Source organism: Halichoerus grypus, chromosome X (genome assembly GCF_964656455.1).
Source record: "Halichoerus grypus chromosome X, mHalGry1.hap1.1, whole genome shotgun sequence".
NCBI lineage: Eukaryota > Metazoa > Chordata > Mammalia > Carnivora > Phocidae > Halichoerus > Halichoerus grypus.
Window position 1 is genome coordinate 88,797 of NC_135727.1, and position 13,929 is coordinate 102,725.

General features: G+C 36.4%; 1 long non-coding RNA gene across 2 annotated transcripts in view; it reads left to right on the forward strand.

Annotated features, from left to right (window-relative positions):
* Positions 1 to 13,929, forward strand: part of LOC118542092 (uncharacterized) — a 56,591-nt gene that overhangs the window by 12,787 nt on the left and 29,875 nt on the right. Inside the window, exon 2 of one of the 2 annotated variants that reach the window (XR_013444808.1) lies at positions 10,529 to 11,454. The exons of the other annotated variant lie outside the window; for it this stretch is intronic. This is a non-coding gene — a long non-coding RNA (uncharacterized LOC118542092). Of the gene's footprint in view, positions 1 to 10,528; positions 11,455 to 13,929 lie in introns of those variants that run through there. 2 annotated transcript variants of the gene reach the window in all.

Consider the following 13,929-nt stretch of genomic DNA (forward strand, 5'->3'; position numbering starts at 1 on the left):
TGATTGTTTCCTTTGCTTTGCAGAAACTTTTTGGTTTGATGCAATTTGACTTGTCTATTTTGCTTTTGTTGCCTTTGTTTTGGGGGTCTGTGATAGTTCATTTTATCTGCTAACTTGACTGGACTAAGGAATACCCAGGTAGCTGGTAAATCATTTCTGGCTGTGAGGGTGTTTGTAGAAAAGATTAGCATTTGACTCAACAGACTTGAGTAAAGAGATCTGCCCTCAACAATGAGGGAGAGGAACATCTGATCTTCTGAGGGCCCAAGTGGAACCAGAAGGGCAAATTCTCTTTCTCCTCAAGCTGAGATGCCCATCTTTTCCTCCCCTTGGACATTGGGGCTCCTGGTTCTTGGGTCTTTGGACTCCAGGACTTATAACAGTGGCCCCTTGATTCTCAGGCCTTCAGTGTCAGACTGGGAGTTACACGATTGGCTCCCCTGGTTCTCAAGCCTTCAGACATGGACTGAATTTTACCACTGGCATTCCTGATTCTCCAGCTTGTAAACATCAAATTATAGGACTTCTTCATCTCCATAACTACATGAGTCAATTCCTATAAGCAACCTCCTCATATATCTATATCTGTAATCTATATGTAAATCTATATCATCTATATCTATATCATTATCTATCCTATTGGCTCTGTTTCTCTGGAGAACCCTGACTAATACAGGGTCATGTCCAAAAAAATCATTGCACAGACCATTGTCAAGAAATTTTTGCTCTATGTTTTCTTCTAGTAGTTTCATAATTTCAGATCTTATGTTTCAGTCTTTAATCCAGTTTGGGTTAATTATTGTATATAGTAGGAGATAAGGGTCCAATTTCATTATTCTGCATGTGGATATCCAGTTTTCTCAGCATCATTTATTGAAGAGATTATTTTTTCTCATTGTGTGTTTTTGAACCCTTGTCAAAGATCAATTGACTGTAGATGTATGGATTTATTTTGGGGATCTCTATTCTGCTCCATTGATACAGATGTCTGCTTTTATGTCAGTATCTTACTGTTTTGATTACTGTAGCTTTGTAATACCTTTCAAAAGTAGGACGTGTGATGCCTCCATCTTTGTTCTTCTTGTTCAAGCTTGTTTTGGCTATTCAGGGTCTCTTGTAGTTCCATATTAATTTTAGGATTGTTTTTTCTATTTCTATGAAAAATGTCATTGAAATTTTCATAAGGATTGCATTGAATCTGTATATGGCTTCAGGTAGTGTGGACATTTTAACAATATTAATTCTTCCAATCATGGACACAGGATTTTTTGTCCTCTTCAATTTCTTTCATCAGTGTTTTATAGTTTTCAGTGTACAGATCACTTACCTCCTTTGTTAAATTTATTCCTAGGTGTTCTTTTTGATACTATTGCAAGTGGGATTGTTTTCTTAATTTCCTTTTGGGATATTTGGTTGCGTATAGAAGTGCAACTGATTTTTGTGTCGATGTATCCTGAAACTTTACTGAATTCATTGTTTAGTTCTTTCGGTGGCATCTGTGGGTTTTCTATATATAAAATCGTGTCATCTACAAAAAAGTATATTTTTACTTCTACCTTATTTGGATGCCTTCCATTTCTTTTTCTTACCTAATTGCTCTGGCGAAGTCTTCTAATACTATGTTGAATTAAAGTGGTGAGAGTGCACATCCTTGTCTTCTTCCTGATCTTAGAGGAAAAGTGTTCAGCTTTTGACTATTTTACTGTTGACTATGATATTAGTTATGGGCTTGTCATATACACCCTTTATTATGTTGAAGTACATTGTTGGTTCACAACCTCAGGAACTTCTTGGTTATAATCTGAAACCAGCCCCTATATGCAGAGGGCAGGGAGGCAAAGAAAGAGGCAGACCACTCCAGATTGGTATGTGGCAGATTTAATAAGCAAGGGAAATTACATAGGAGGCTTGTCTGAAGTGGCCACAAGATGAGTAGATCTCCTCACGCACCTGCCAAATCTTAAAATTTTATATAGATGCCTTAACTGGGTTCAGTCACATATACTGTCCAGATGGTCTCAATACCATATCACTGTCTCAAGGCTGTGTCTTTAGGACAGCTTCTGGGAGCAAGGAAGGCAAGCAGAATGCACATTCAAAAGACTGGGGAGGAGATGAGGACCCTTTGATCGCTGGGATCCAGCTCATGGGTCAGCCAGTGGTCACACCCTCTCAGTGACCTCCCCCAATATACATTCCTTTGATACCTAATTTATTGAGAGTTTTTGTTGTGAAAGGATGTTTAATTTTGTCAAATGCTTTTTTTCTATATCTATTGAGATGATCATGTACTCTTCATTCTGTTACTATGCTGTATTGCGTTTATTGATTTGCATATGTTGAACCATCTTGCATGAGAGGGATCGATCCCACTTGATCATGGTATAGTATCTTTTAAATATGCTATTGAATTCATTTTGCTAGTATTTTTTGAGGGTTTTTGCATCTATGTTCATCAGGGATATTGGCCTGTAATTTTCTTTTCTTGTAGTGTCCTTGTCTGGCTTTGATATTAGAGTAATGCTGGCCTCATAAAATGAGTTTGGCTGTGTTCCATCCTCTTCAATTTTTTTGGAAGAGATTGAGAAGGATTGGTGTTAATTCTTCCTGAACGTTTGGTGGAATATACCAGTAAAAGCCATCTAATCTTGGACTTTATTTGTTGGGAGATTTTGATTATTGATTCAATCTCCTTATTCATTATTGGTCTATTCAGATTTTCTATTTCTTCATGATTCAGTCTTGGCAGGTTGTATGTTCCTAGGAATTTATCCATTTATTCTAGGCTATCAAATGTGTTGGCCTGTAATTCTTCATAGTAGTCCAATATGATCCTTTGTATTTCTGTAGTATCAATTATAATGTCTACTCTTTCATTTATAATTCTATATATTTGAATCTAATCTCTTGTGTTCTTGGTAGTCTGGCTAAAGGCTTGCTAATTTTGTTTATCTTTTCAAAAAACAACTCCTAGTTTTATTGATTATTTTTATTGTTTTCTAATCTATTTCATCTATTTCTGCTCTAATCTTTATTATTTCCTTCCTTCTGCTAACTTTGGGCTTAGTTTGTTCTTTTTCTGGCTCCTTGAGGAGTAAATTAGGTCATTTATTTGAGGTTTTTTTCTTAATGTAGGCACTTATCACTGTAAACTTCTTTCTTAGAACTGCTGTTGCTACATCCCATAAGTTTGGTATTTTGTGTTTCCGTTTTCATTTGCCTCGATATTTTTTTGATTTCCCACTTAAATTCTTTGACCCTTTGGTTGCTTAAGAATGCGTAGCTTAATTTCCACATATTTGTGAATTTTTCAGTTTTCCTCTTATTATTAATTTATAGTTTCTTATCATTGTAGTTGGAAAGGTACTGATATGATTTTAATCTGCTTAATTTTATTAAAACTTGTTTTGTGACCCAACATATGATCTATTCTGGACAATGTTCCATGTACACTTGAGAAGAATATGTATTCTGCCAGGGATAGAATGATTTGTATATATCTGTTAGGTCTGTTTGGTCTAGAGTGTTATTCAAGTGTTCTGTGTCCTTATCCATTTTCTATCTGGATAATCTATCTATTGTTCAAAGTGAAGTCTCCTTGAAGTCTCCTACTATTATTTTATTATTACTATTTCTCCATTTGTTAATATTTTCCTTACATATTTAGGTGCTCCAGTGTTGGGATACTTATTTTTATTTACAATTGCTATATCCTCTTGATGAATTTACACCTTTATCATTATATAATGATGTCTCTTCTGGCAGTTTTTGACCTAAAGTCTATTTTTCTGATACGAGTATAGCCATCCCTGCTCTCCTTTGGTTATTTTCATGGAGTATCTTTTTCCATCTTTTCACTTTCAGCCTGTGTGTGTCCTTAAAGTTGAAGTGATTCTCTTATAGTTAGATCGTGTGGGTTTTTAAAAAGCCTTTCAAGCACTCTGTCTTTTGATTGAAAAAATTTAATCAATTTAGATTTTTTTAATTTGTAAATTCAACAAATGTTTATTGCACACTGTGTATCAGGCACTATGCAAAGTGCTGGGGACATAGAGAAAACAGCCTGATCCTCAAGTTCACAGTGCCAGCATTCAGTCTATTTTTGCAGCAGTGTTTGAACCATCCCCATTTTTACAGATGAGGAGAGCAGTACAGTCTGGCTAGAAATAACAGCTAATTAAGCATGCAGCCGGGGAACTCAAATCTAGGCTGTCGGTATCCTTTCAACTATAGCATAAGGCCTCTCAGACAACACTTACTGTGTTCGAGGCACTTTACAGATATCAACTCATTTAATCCTCTCAGCAGTCCTAGGAGATAGGTACTATCATACCCATTTTATGAATGAGGAAACAGGCACTGAGAGACTAAGTAATTTTTCCACAGTCACAGAGCTACTTACAGGCAAAGCTAGGATTTCAACCCCAGAAATTCTGGCTCTTTACTACACTATACTGCCTTCTGATAGGTTTTTTTGTTTGTTTTTTGGTAGTTTCTTTTTTAAAGGGGGAGGGGTAAAACCGGCTCTTGAAGGTAGCACCCTTTCAAGCAGAGAAGCAGTACAGTAATGCTGTAGCAAAGTCATGGAAAATGTATTTGTTTGGCAAAGTACACAATGGCCAGTGTCTAGAGATCATTGATTGCCTGGCTGAGCATTTTGAAGTTCTCTAAACCAGTAGCCATCAACCATTTTTTTCCTACAACCCATGGTAAGAAGTAATTCTATATTGCAACCAAGTATACACACACATACACATACTTTATATTTTATATGTATATTCATGATTATATGCTGAAAACTTAAATTCCTTAAAAGAATGCTTCCCATTCTCTGTGCCATGCACTCTGATACTTTTTATTCTATTTTACTCTGTTTTTTAAAGGCTGATTTAACCCCCTAAATTGATTTCGTGATCCACACTAAATTGGTGGTAACCCAGTATGAAAAACACATTAGGCACAATGTGAAACAAGTAGTAGAGATACATAAAACCAGTGATGTGCTTTGAAAGATAAAATTAAACAGCAGCAAAAATGATCAGAGAAAAGGAGACTGGGTGGGAGAATACAACAATACAGTGAATGGGAATGGAGAGAACATTTCAGAAGCTTTTGTTTAAGACAGAATATTCTGAACTTACTTATTGGATATGCAGAGAAAGGGAGAGGGCAGAACCAGAGATAATGCTGTGGTTTCCAGCTTAGGTGGCTAAGCAGATGAAGTGCCTTTAAAAGGAATGGGGAAGTCAGGGGGAGAGGCAAGTATATGTGCATGTAAGATGATTAATTCTATTTTGGACAAAGAATGTTGGTAGGATTTGGAGGAAATTGGGAGTAGGTAATCTGACTATACCACAGTAATTGAGATTAAAGCCAAACAGAAATGTAGGATTTAACCCAAGAGGGTAGTTCAAGTTATGATAGAGAATGAGATACCCCAGAAATAGAGAAGAAAATGAAGGATTAGAGTAGTACACTTTTATGGTTAAGAGAAGAAAAAAAAACCCAAGAGGAAGAGAACTTCCACAAGGGAGTGAATTAAAAGTGGCAGATGCTACTGAGATAGAAAGAGGACTGAGAAAAAGCACTGGATTTGGTTAATAAGAGTAAAAGGTACCTTGAGTGAATGGTGGGAGAAGCCAAATTCAAACAAGTTCGGCAGGGAGTGATGGTAAGAAAGTGAAATAAATTCGAGTTTGTCCAGACCCGTCTCTGAACGTGTTTCGTCCTAGAAATGTTGGTTGGATTAGTAGTCATATGGCTCTGTCTCACACTTGCTCGCTTGCTTGCTCTCTCTGTCTTTTTATTTTCTTTGCTCTGTGGCCCTAGGGAAGTGTCCTAGCAATCCCAAGCTAAAATCTGCTTGTTGGTCTCTTCTGCACTGTCAGTGCCTGGTACCAGCACCTGCCACAGCCCTGGCCTGGATGTGAGAGGCAAGGCAATGAGCATTTCCTGGACCATGAGGTGGTCACCGTACATAATCAGGCAATGCTTTCTCTGAACAGAACATCCACAAAATCACCAAGCAGTTGAAGTTGGTGGAATGGACCTTCTTGCTGCTCACTGCCTGGAAGAAGGTCCTCATCGACTGCAAACCTGCTTCACAGACCAAAGCCCAGGCCAAGCCAAGGCTGCTGGTGACCTCTGCCCCAGAAGTAATCAATTTAGATTTAAAGTAATTATTGATAGGTAAGGACTTACTTTTGCCATTTTGTTAATTGTCTTATGATGGCTTTATATTTCCTTTTTTTATTTTCTTCCTCTCTTGCTGTCTTCCTTTGTGATTTGATTGCTTTTTTGTAGTGGTATTCTTTGATTCCTTTCTCTTTATCTTTTGTGTATCTACTAGAAGTGTTTTCCTTGTGGTTAGTATTAGGATTACATAAAATAGCTTATAGTCTGTTTTAAGCTGATAAAAACTTTACTTCGATTGCATACAAAAACTCTATCTTTTACTTCTACCTCACATTTTATGTTACTGATGTCACAGTTTATATCTTTTTATAATGTGTGTTCATTATCAAATTATTGTAGCTCTCGTTATTTTTAATACCTTTGTCTTTTAACTGTTATACTAGAATTAAAAGTCATTTAAGCACCACCATTATAGTATTAGATAATTCTGATTTGACCGTATACTTGCCCTTACCATTGAGTTATACTTTTATATGTTTTCATATTATTAATTAGCATCCTTTCATTCCAACTGAAGGAACTCCCCTTAGCATTTCTTGTGAGGCAGGTCTAGTGGTGAAGAACTCCCTCAATTTTTGTTTTTCTGAGAAAGTTTTTATCTCTCCATTTCTGAAGGACATCTTTGCTAGGTATACTATTCTTGTTTGGCAGGGTTTTTTTCTTTCAGCATTTTGAACATATCATCTCACTCTTCCCTGGTCAGTAAGGTTTCTGCTGAGATATCCACTGATAGCCTAATGGGGTTTCTTCTGTATGTGATGAGTTGCTTTTCCTTTATTGCTTTTAAATTTCTTTTTCTCTTTGAGTTTTGAGAATTTGATTATTATGTGTCTCAGTTTAATCTTCTTTGGGTTGATTCTATTTGACTATTTGAGCTTCATGCATCTGGATGTCCATGTTCCTCCCATAATTTGGGACGTTTTCTGCCATTATTTCTTTAAATAAACCTCTGTTCTTTTCTCTCTTCTTTTTTGAGTCACATAATGCATATATTCATTTGATAGTGCCCTATAAAACCAATAGGCTTCCTTTACTCTTCTTCATTCTTTTTTCCCCTTGATTGGATAATTTCAAATTATCTAAGTTCACAAATTCTTTCTTCCATTTGACAAGTCTACTGTTGAAGCTCTATTGCATCTTTCATTTCTTTCATCATACTCTTCAGCTCCAGAATTTATTTGGTTCTTTTTTAATGATTTCATTTTCTTTGTTGAAATTCTTTTGTTCATGAATTGTTTTCCAGATTTAATTGCATTGCCTGTTTTCTTGAAGCTTTCTGACCTTCCTTTTTGAATTATTTGTTAGACTATAGATCTCCATGTTTGGGGGGTTGATTACTGGGAAATTATTACACTCCTTTAATAGTGTTATGTTTCCTTGATTTTTCATATTCCTTGAATTCTTTCATTGCCATCTTTGCATTTAAAGCAATCACCCCTTCTGGTCTTTACTGATTAGCTCTGAGAGAGAAAGACCTTCACCAGTCAGCCTAGCTAGGCACTCTGGGGGTCTCTCAGACATTTGCTATGGATGTACCCACTCCACTCCTCTTGTTCCCTCTTGGGGGGTAATTTTAGGATTGTATGCACTTTCTCAATCCTACAAAGCCAGGCCATGTGCTGAGAACCTCCCATTTATTTTCCCTAGGCAGTGCCCTGAAACATTCAAGGTTATGTGCCTTCTCCCAACCCAGCAGAGTTGAGCCACCTGTATGTGCTTGTGCACAAGTTATAGAGGCTTGCATGTGTATTTTGTGGGAGTGTGGGGAGGGGGGCAGGCACCAGCTCCAAAGGGGTGAGGGATGCATGGAGATCTAGGGGTCACTTGCAGAATAATTGGGAGAGACTGCAGGTGATGTATCGTACAAGGTTTACGAGTGGGCCTCTTGGCAGATTATGCAAAGTGAGTAGTAGAATCCATGACTCTTTGTTGACTTCAACCCTCCAGTTATTCTGAGTCCCCACCCGTTTTCCCTGCTCCTTGCTGCCCCCTGACTACTCAGCTGTGCCAATCTCCTAAGTGTCATGGGTAGGATGAGAATGGAGCAGCTAAGGAAGTCAGATACTCACTTTCCCCCATGGGAGAAATCACAGGCTGTGGGGATCTCTCTTGGCACAGAGCTGTGCTGCCTTTGGGGAGAGGTTACACAGGTAAAGTGAAACTGCTCTTGTTTATCATCTTCAATGAGTCTATTCTCAGATTTTTTAGCTCCAATGAAGTGCTAGAACCTCTCTGTGGATTTCTGTACCTCATCCATGGGTGGTTGTCAAAATCTGTTTCTTTGTGGGGGATGAGGGCTAAAACTCCTATTCCACCACGTTGCTGACATTACTTTCCTGTGGATTTAAAACCAGGTTTGTCTCAACCAAACATCATGTTCTTTGCACGCTACAACAATACCTTATTTGCTAATTCTATCCACTTAGAATGTGTATATAAAAATTAAACATGCATTTTCATTTTATCAGATCTATCAATAGCTTTCAGCACAATTGACCCTTCTTTCCTTGAAGTTCTTTTCTACCTTGGCTTCCATTAAGCTGTATTTTCCTGGTCTCCCTCCTATTTATGTGGCTACTTCCCAGTCTCTTTTTCTGGGTCCTTCTCCTCAACATGGCCCTTCAGTGTTGGATATTCAGGACTCTTCCTGGGCCCTTTGCTTTTCACTTCTACACACTTAACCTAGAAAATGTCTGTTATCCATTCTTATGACCAACCACCATCAATATGCTGATGAATCCCACAATTGTATCTCCAGCATCCATCATTTTTCAAACTCAAGACTATATCCAACTGCATATTCTATATCTGCAAATATCTTAGTTACCTCAAGTTCAGTATGCTCAAACTTGAACTAATTATCTTTTTTCCCCTCAAAACTGCTCATCTTCTGGGGGTCTCAGACTCAAATATGCTAATACTGTCCACTCAACTACTCAAGCCATAAGTTTATGAATTGATCTTATCTTCTCCTTCAACCCATATATACAATGAATCAAAATGTCCGGTTGATTCTCCTTTCTTTTTTTTTAGGATTTTATTTATTTATTTGACAGAGAGAGACACAGCGAGAGAGGGAACACAAGCAGGGGGAGTGGGAGAGGGAGAAGCAGACTTCCCACTGAGCAGGGAGCCCAATGCAGGGCTCGATCCCAGGACCCTGGGATCATGACCTGAGCCAAAGGCAGACACTTAACGACTGAGCCACCCAGGCACCCTGATTCTACTTTCTTAAAATCTCTCCAATTGATTAGCTTTTCTACATCTCTACAACCATAACTTACTGACCACAAAGCTATTAACAATGCCAGATTGTAGTGTTTCAATAGCTTCTTAGCTAATTTCCTTATAAAATCTTTTGTTTAGGGGTGCCTGCTTCTCCCTCTCCCTCTGCTGCTCCTCCTGCTTCTATGCGCTCTCTCTCTCTCTAATAAATAAAATCTTATAAAAAATATCTTGTTTCCACTCCAATATTTTCTCCACATAGCAAAGAGTAAAAAATTTTTAAATACAAATTTGATTATGTCATTGCTTTGATTTCCATTGCTTTTTGCAGTTCCCTAATTACTAAATCAAAGTTAATATTGCCAGGTCACTGCCTGCTTCTCTCCTGTCACATATCCTACTTTTTTCCCCTCACTTTACTCCAGGTATACTAGGCTTCTTTCATTTTCTTAAACATTCCAAGCTATCTCCTGCCTCAGGCATTTGCCCATATCTCTCTTAGTCTATCAAACCAACCCCCTTCACATAGCTTACTCCTCATTCTTTAGATCTCTTAACTATCCACTTTGGTTCTGGTCCCCTGAACACTAGATTATGTCCTTCATTATACACTTCTTTAGCATTCAGTGCTCTCACTACTAGTAATTACATGTAATTGTTCAATACCATATAATTATTTAATTGCATATTTCTTTCTTTCTTCTACTAAAATATGAACTTTATGAGGGCAGGGATAATAATTGTATTGTTAATTATTGTGCCTTCCCTACCTGGAATATTATAAAACTGCTAGAAAAAAATAATACATATCAATGTACTACAGTCTATTCCACTGACAAATATAACTGTTTCAAATTATTTTTCATTATAGATCACTGTCTTTACTCTGTTATACTGAAGCATAAAACTGAGGGATATACATATTTCAACCATGTCTATGACTTAGACCTATTCTTCATTTTCTATTACAATCCTATTATAAAGTGTACCTGAGCTGCCGACTCAAAATTTTTAATTTGCATTATCTACTGCTTAAAAGTCATGCATTATTCATTCAATGTCAAAATGCCCAGAAATACTTTTAATTCTTCCTTATTTCCTACTGCAGCTTTTCAAATCCTGCTGGGTCAGGCAGTGTTGACTCATCTTGGAAAATATACTCATTTGACTTCACTTACTTTGACTTTCAAATAAGAGTTTCTATATTACAAAAAAGAAGAAGAAGAAAAAAAGGAAAGAATCATTTTCTCTGCTCTCTCTTGGGTTTAAACCAAGACACAACTATATGTTGTCTATGAGTCTCACTTTATTATAAAGACACAGATTGGTTAAAACGAAATATGTGACAAGCAGTATACAATATAAAAAATCAAAGAAAGCTGGAGTACCTATATTAATATCACATAAAATAGTACATGGAACATTTATCAAAATAGCCATATTGTGGGCCACAAAACTAGTCTCAATAACTGCAGTAAGAGTGAAATCATACAAATTATGATGCACAGTGGAATTAAATTAGGAATCTATAGCTATAAGATATCTCAAAGATTCCTGAATGTTTGGAATTAAAAAGATATTTATACATAACACATGGGTCAAAGAAGAAATCATAAGTTAAATTAGAAACTTTTCAACTAAATGAAAATGAAAACATGGCATACCAAAATTTGTGTGTTGTAGCTAAAGCAGTGCTTTAGGGAAATAACTTAAGGTCCTCATTATATTAGAAGAAGAGTATTCAAATCAACAATCTAAGCTTCTACCTTGATTAGTAGAAATAGAACAGAGAAGGGGAATCAATGAAATTGAAATCAGAAAAACAATAGAGGAAATCAGTAAGATCAAGAGCTGGTTATTTGAAAAGATTCATAAGCCTTAAGTAATAATGATAAGATAAAAAGGGAGAAGATACAAATTAGAACTAGCAGGAATGAAAGAGGGAATGTCACTGCAGATACTACATATATGAAAGGTTAGTAGGGAAATATTATGAATAATTTCATGCCAAAAGACTTTACAGCTTAGATGAAATTGACAAATTCCTTGAAAAATCAAATTTTGAAGTTGACTAAAAAAATAGAAAATCCGAATAAGTTTATATTTCATAAAGACATTGAATTTAACATACTCCTAGAGGAGAACACAGGCAGCAACCTCTTTGACCTTGACCACAGCCACTTCTTGCTAGACATGTCTCCAAAGACAAGGGAAACAAAACCAAAAATGAACTATTGGGACTTCATCAAGGTAAAACGCTTGTGCACAGCAAAGGAAACAGTCAACAAAACTAAAAGGCAACCTACAGAATGGGAGAAGATATTTGCAAATGTCTTATCAGATAAAGGGCTAGTATCCAAAATCTATAAAGAACTTATCAAACTCAACACCCAAAAAACAAAAAATCCAGTCAAGAAATGGGCAGAAGACATGGACAGACATTTCTCCAAAGAAGACATACAAATGGCCAACAGGCACGTGAAAAAATGCTCAATGTCCCTGGGCATCAGGGAAATACAAATCAAAACCACAATGAGATGCCACCTCACACCAGTCAAAATGGCTAAGATTAATAAGTCAGGAAACAACAGATGTTGGCGAGGATGTGGAAAAAAGGGGAAATCTCTTACACTGTTGGTGAGAATGCAAACTGGTGCAGCCACTATGGAAAACAGTATGGAGGTTCCTCAAAAAGTTAAAAATAGAGCTACCCTATGACCCAGTCATCGCACTATTAGGTATTTATCCAAAGGATACAAACAGTGATTCGAAGGGGCACATGCACCCCAGTGTTTATAAGCAACAATGTCCACAATAGCCAAAATATGGAAAGAGCCCAGATGTCCACCGACAGATGCATGGATAAAGAAGTTGTGGTATATATATAATGGAATATTACTCAGCCATTAAAAAGAATGAAATCTCCTCTAGAGGGGAGGGGGATGGGAGGATGGGTTAGCCTGGTGATGGGTATTGAGGAGGGCACGTTCTGCATGGAGCACTGGGTGTTATGCACAAACAATGAATCATGGAACACTACATCTAAAACTAATGATGTAATGTATGGGGATTAACATAACAATAATAAAAATTAAAAAAAAAAAGAATGAAATCTTGCCCTTTGCAATGATGTGGATGGAACTGGAGGGTATTATGCTAAGCGAAATAAGTCAGTCAGAGAAAGACAAATACCATATGAATTTGCTCATATGTGGAATTTAAAAAACAAAACAGATGAACATTGGGGAGGGGAAGGAAAAATAAAATAAAATGAAAACATAAAGGGAGACAAACCATAAGAGACTCTTCACTATAGGAAACAAACTGAGGGTTACTGAAGGGGAGGTGGGTGGGGATATGGGGTAACTGGGTGATGGGCATTAAGGAGGGCACTTGAAGTAATGAGCACTGGGTGTTGTATGTAACTGATGAATCACTGAACTCTACCTCTGAAACTAATAATACAGTATATGTTAATAAAAAATAAAATAAAAATTTTAATAAAGGAAAATAAATTTAAAAAGATAAAATACTACAGGACAGATGGTTTCACTGATGAATGCTATGAAACATTTAAGGAAGAAATAATATCAACTTTACACAAACTCTTTCAGAAATTAGAAGAGAGAACATTTCTCAAGTAATATTTAGGCCAGCATTATCCTAATATTAAAACCAGACTAAGATACTGCAAGAAGAGAAAGCTACAGAACATCCCTTATCAACAAAGATATAAACATACTTAACAAAATACTATCAAAGTGGATCCAGCAATATATATAAAGGATAATGCATTATATCCAAGTGGGATTCATTCTGGGTATGCAAGGTTGTATTAACATTTGAAAATAAATTGTTGTAAAACAAACTAGGGGAATAAGAAGAGAAAGGCAAACCAAGAAAGACAAGATCTTAAGTATAGAGAACAAACTGATGGTTACCAGAGGGGAGGTGGGTGGGGGGATGGATTAAATAGGTTATGGTGATTAAGGAGTGCACTTGTGATGAGCACCAGCTGTTACATAGAAGTGTTGAATCACTAAATTGTACGCCTGAAACTAATATTACACTGTATGTTAACTAACTGGAATTTAAATAAAAACTTTTAAAAAAGAAAATCAATTGTTGTAATTCACCATAAACAGAATAAAGAATAAAAGCCATATGATCATCTTAATAGATTTGGAAAAAGCATTTTAAAAAATCAAGACTAATTCATTAAAAATAAAAAACAAACCTGAAGGTTACTTCCTTAAACTGATAAAGGGCATCTACAAAAAAATTAAAAAATTAAAATTAAAAAAGCCCTATTGTTTTACTCTTAAAATTGAGAACAAACTAAGGATGTCCATTCTTGCCATTTCTTTTCAACACTGTACTGGGGGCCTGAGCCATTGCAATAAGGTCAGTATAAAAAATAAAAGACATAAAGATAGAAAGGAGAAACCAATACCATCTGTAGTCACAAGTGACATTATTGTATATATGGAAAATCCTAATAAATCTCCA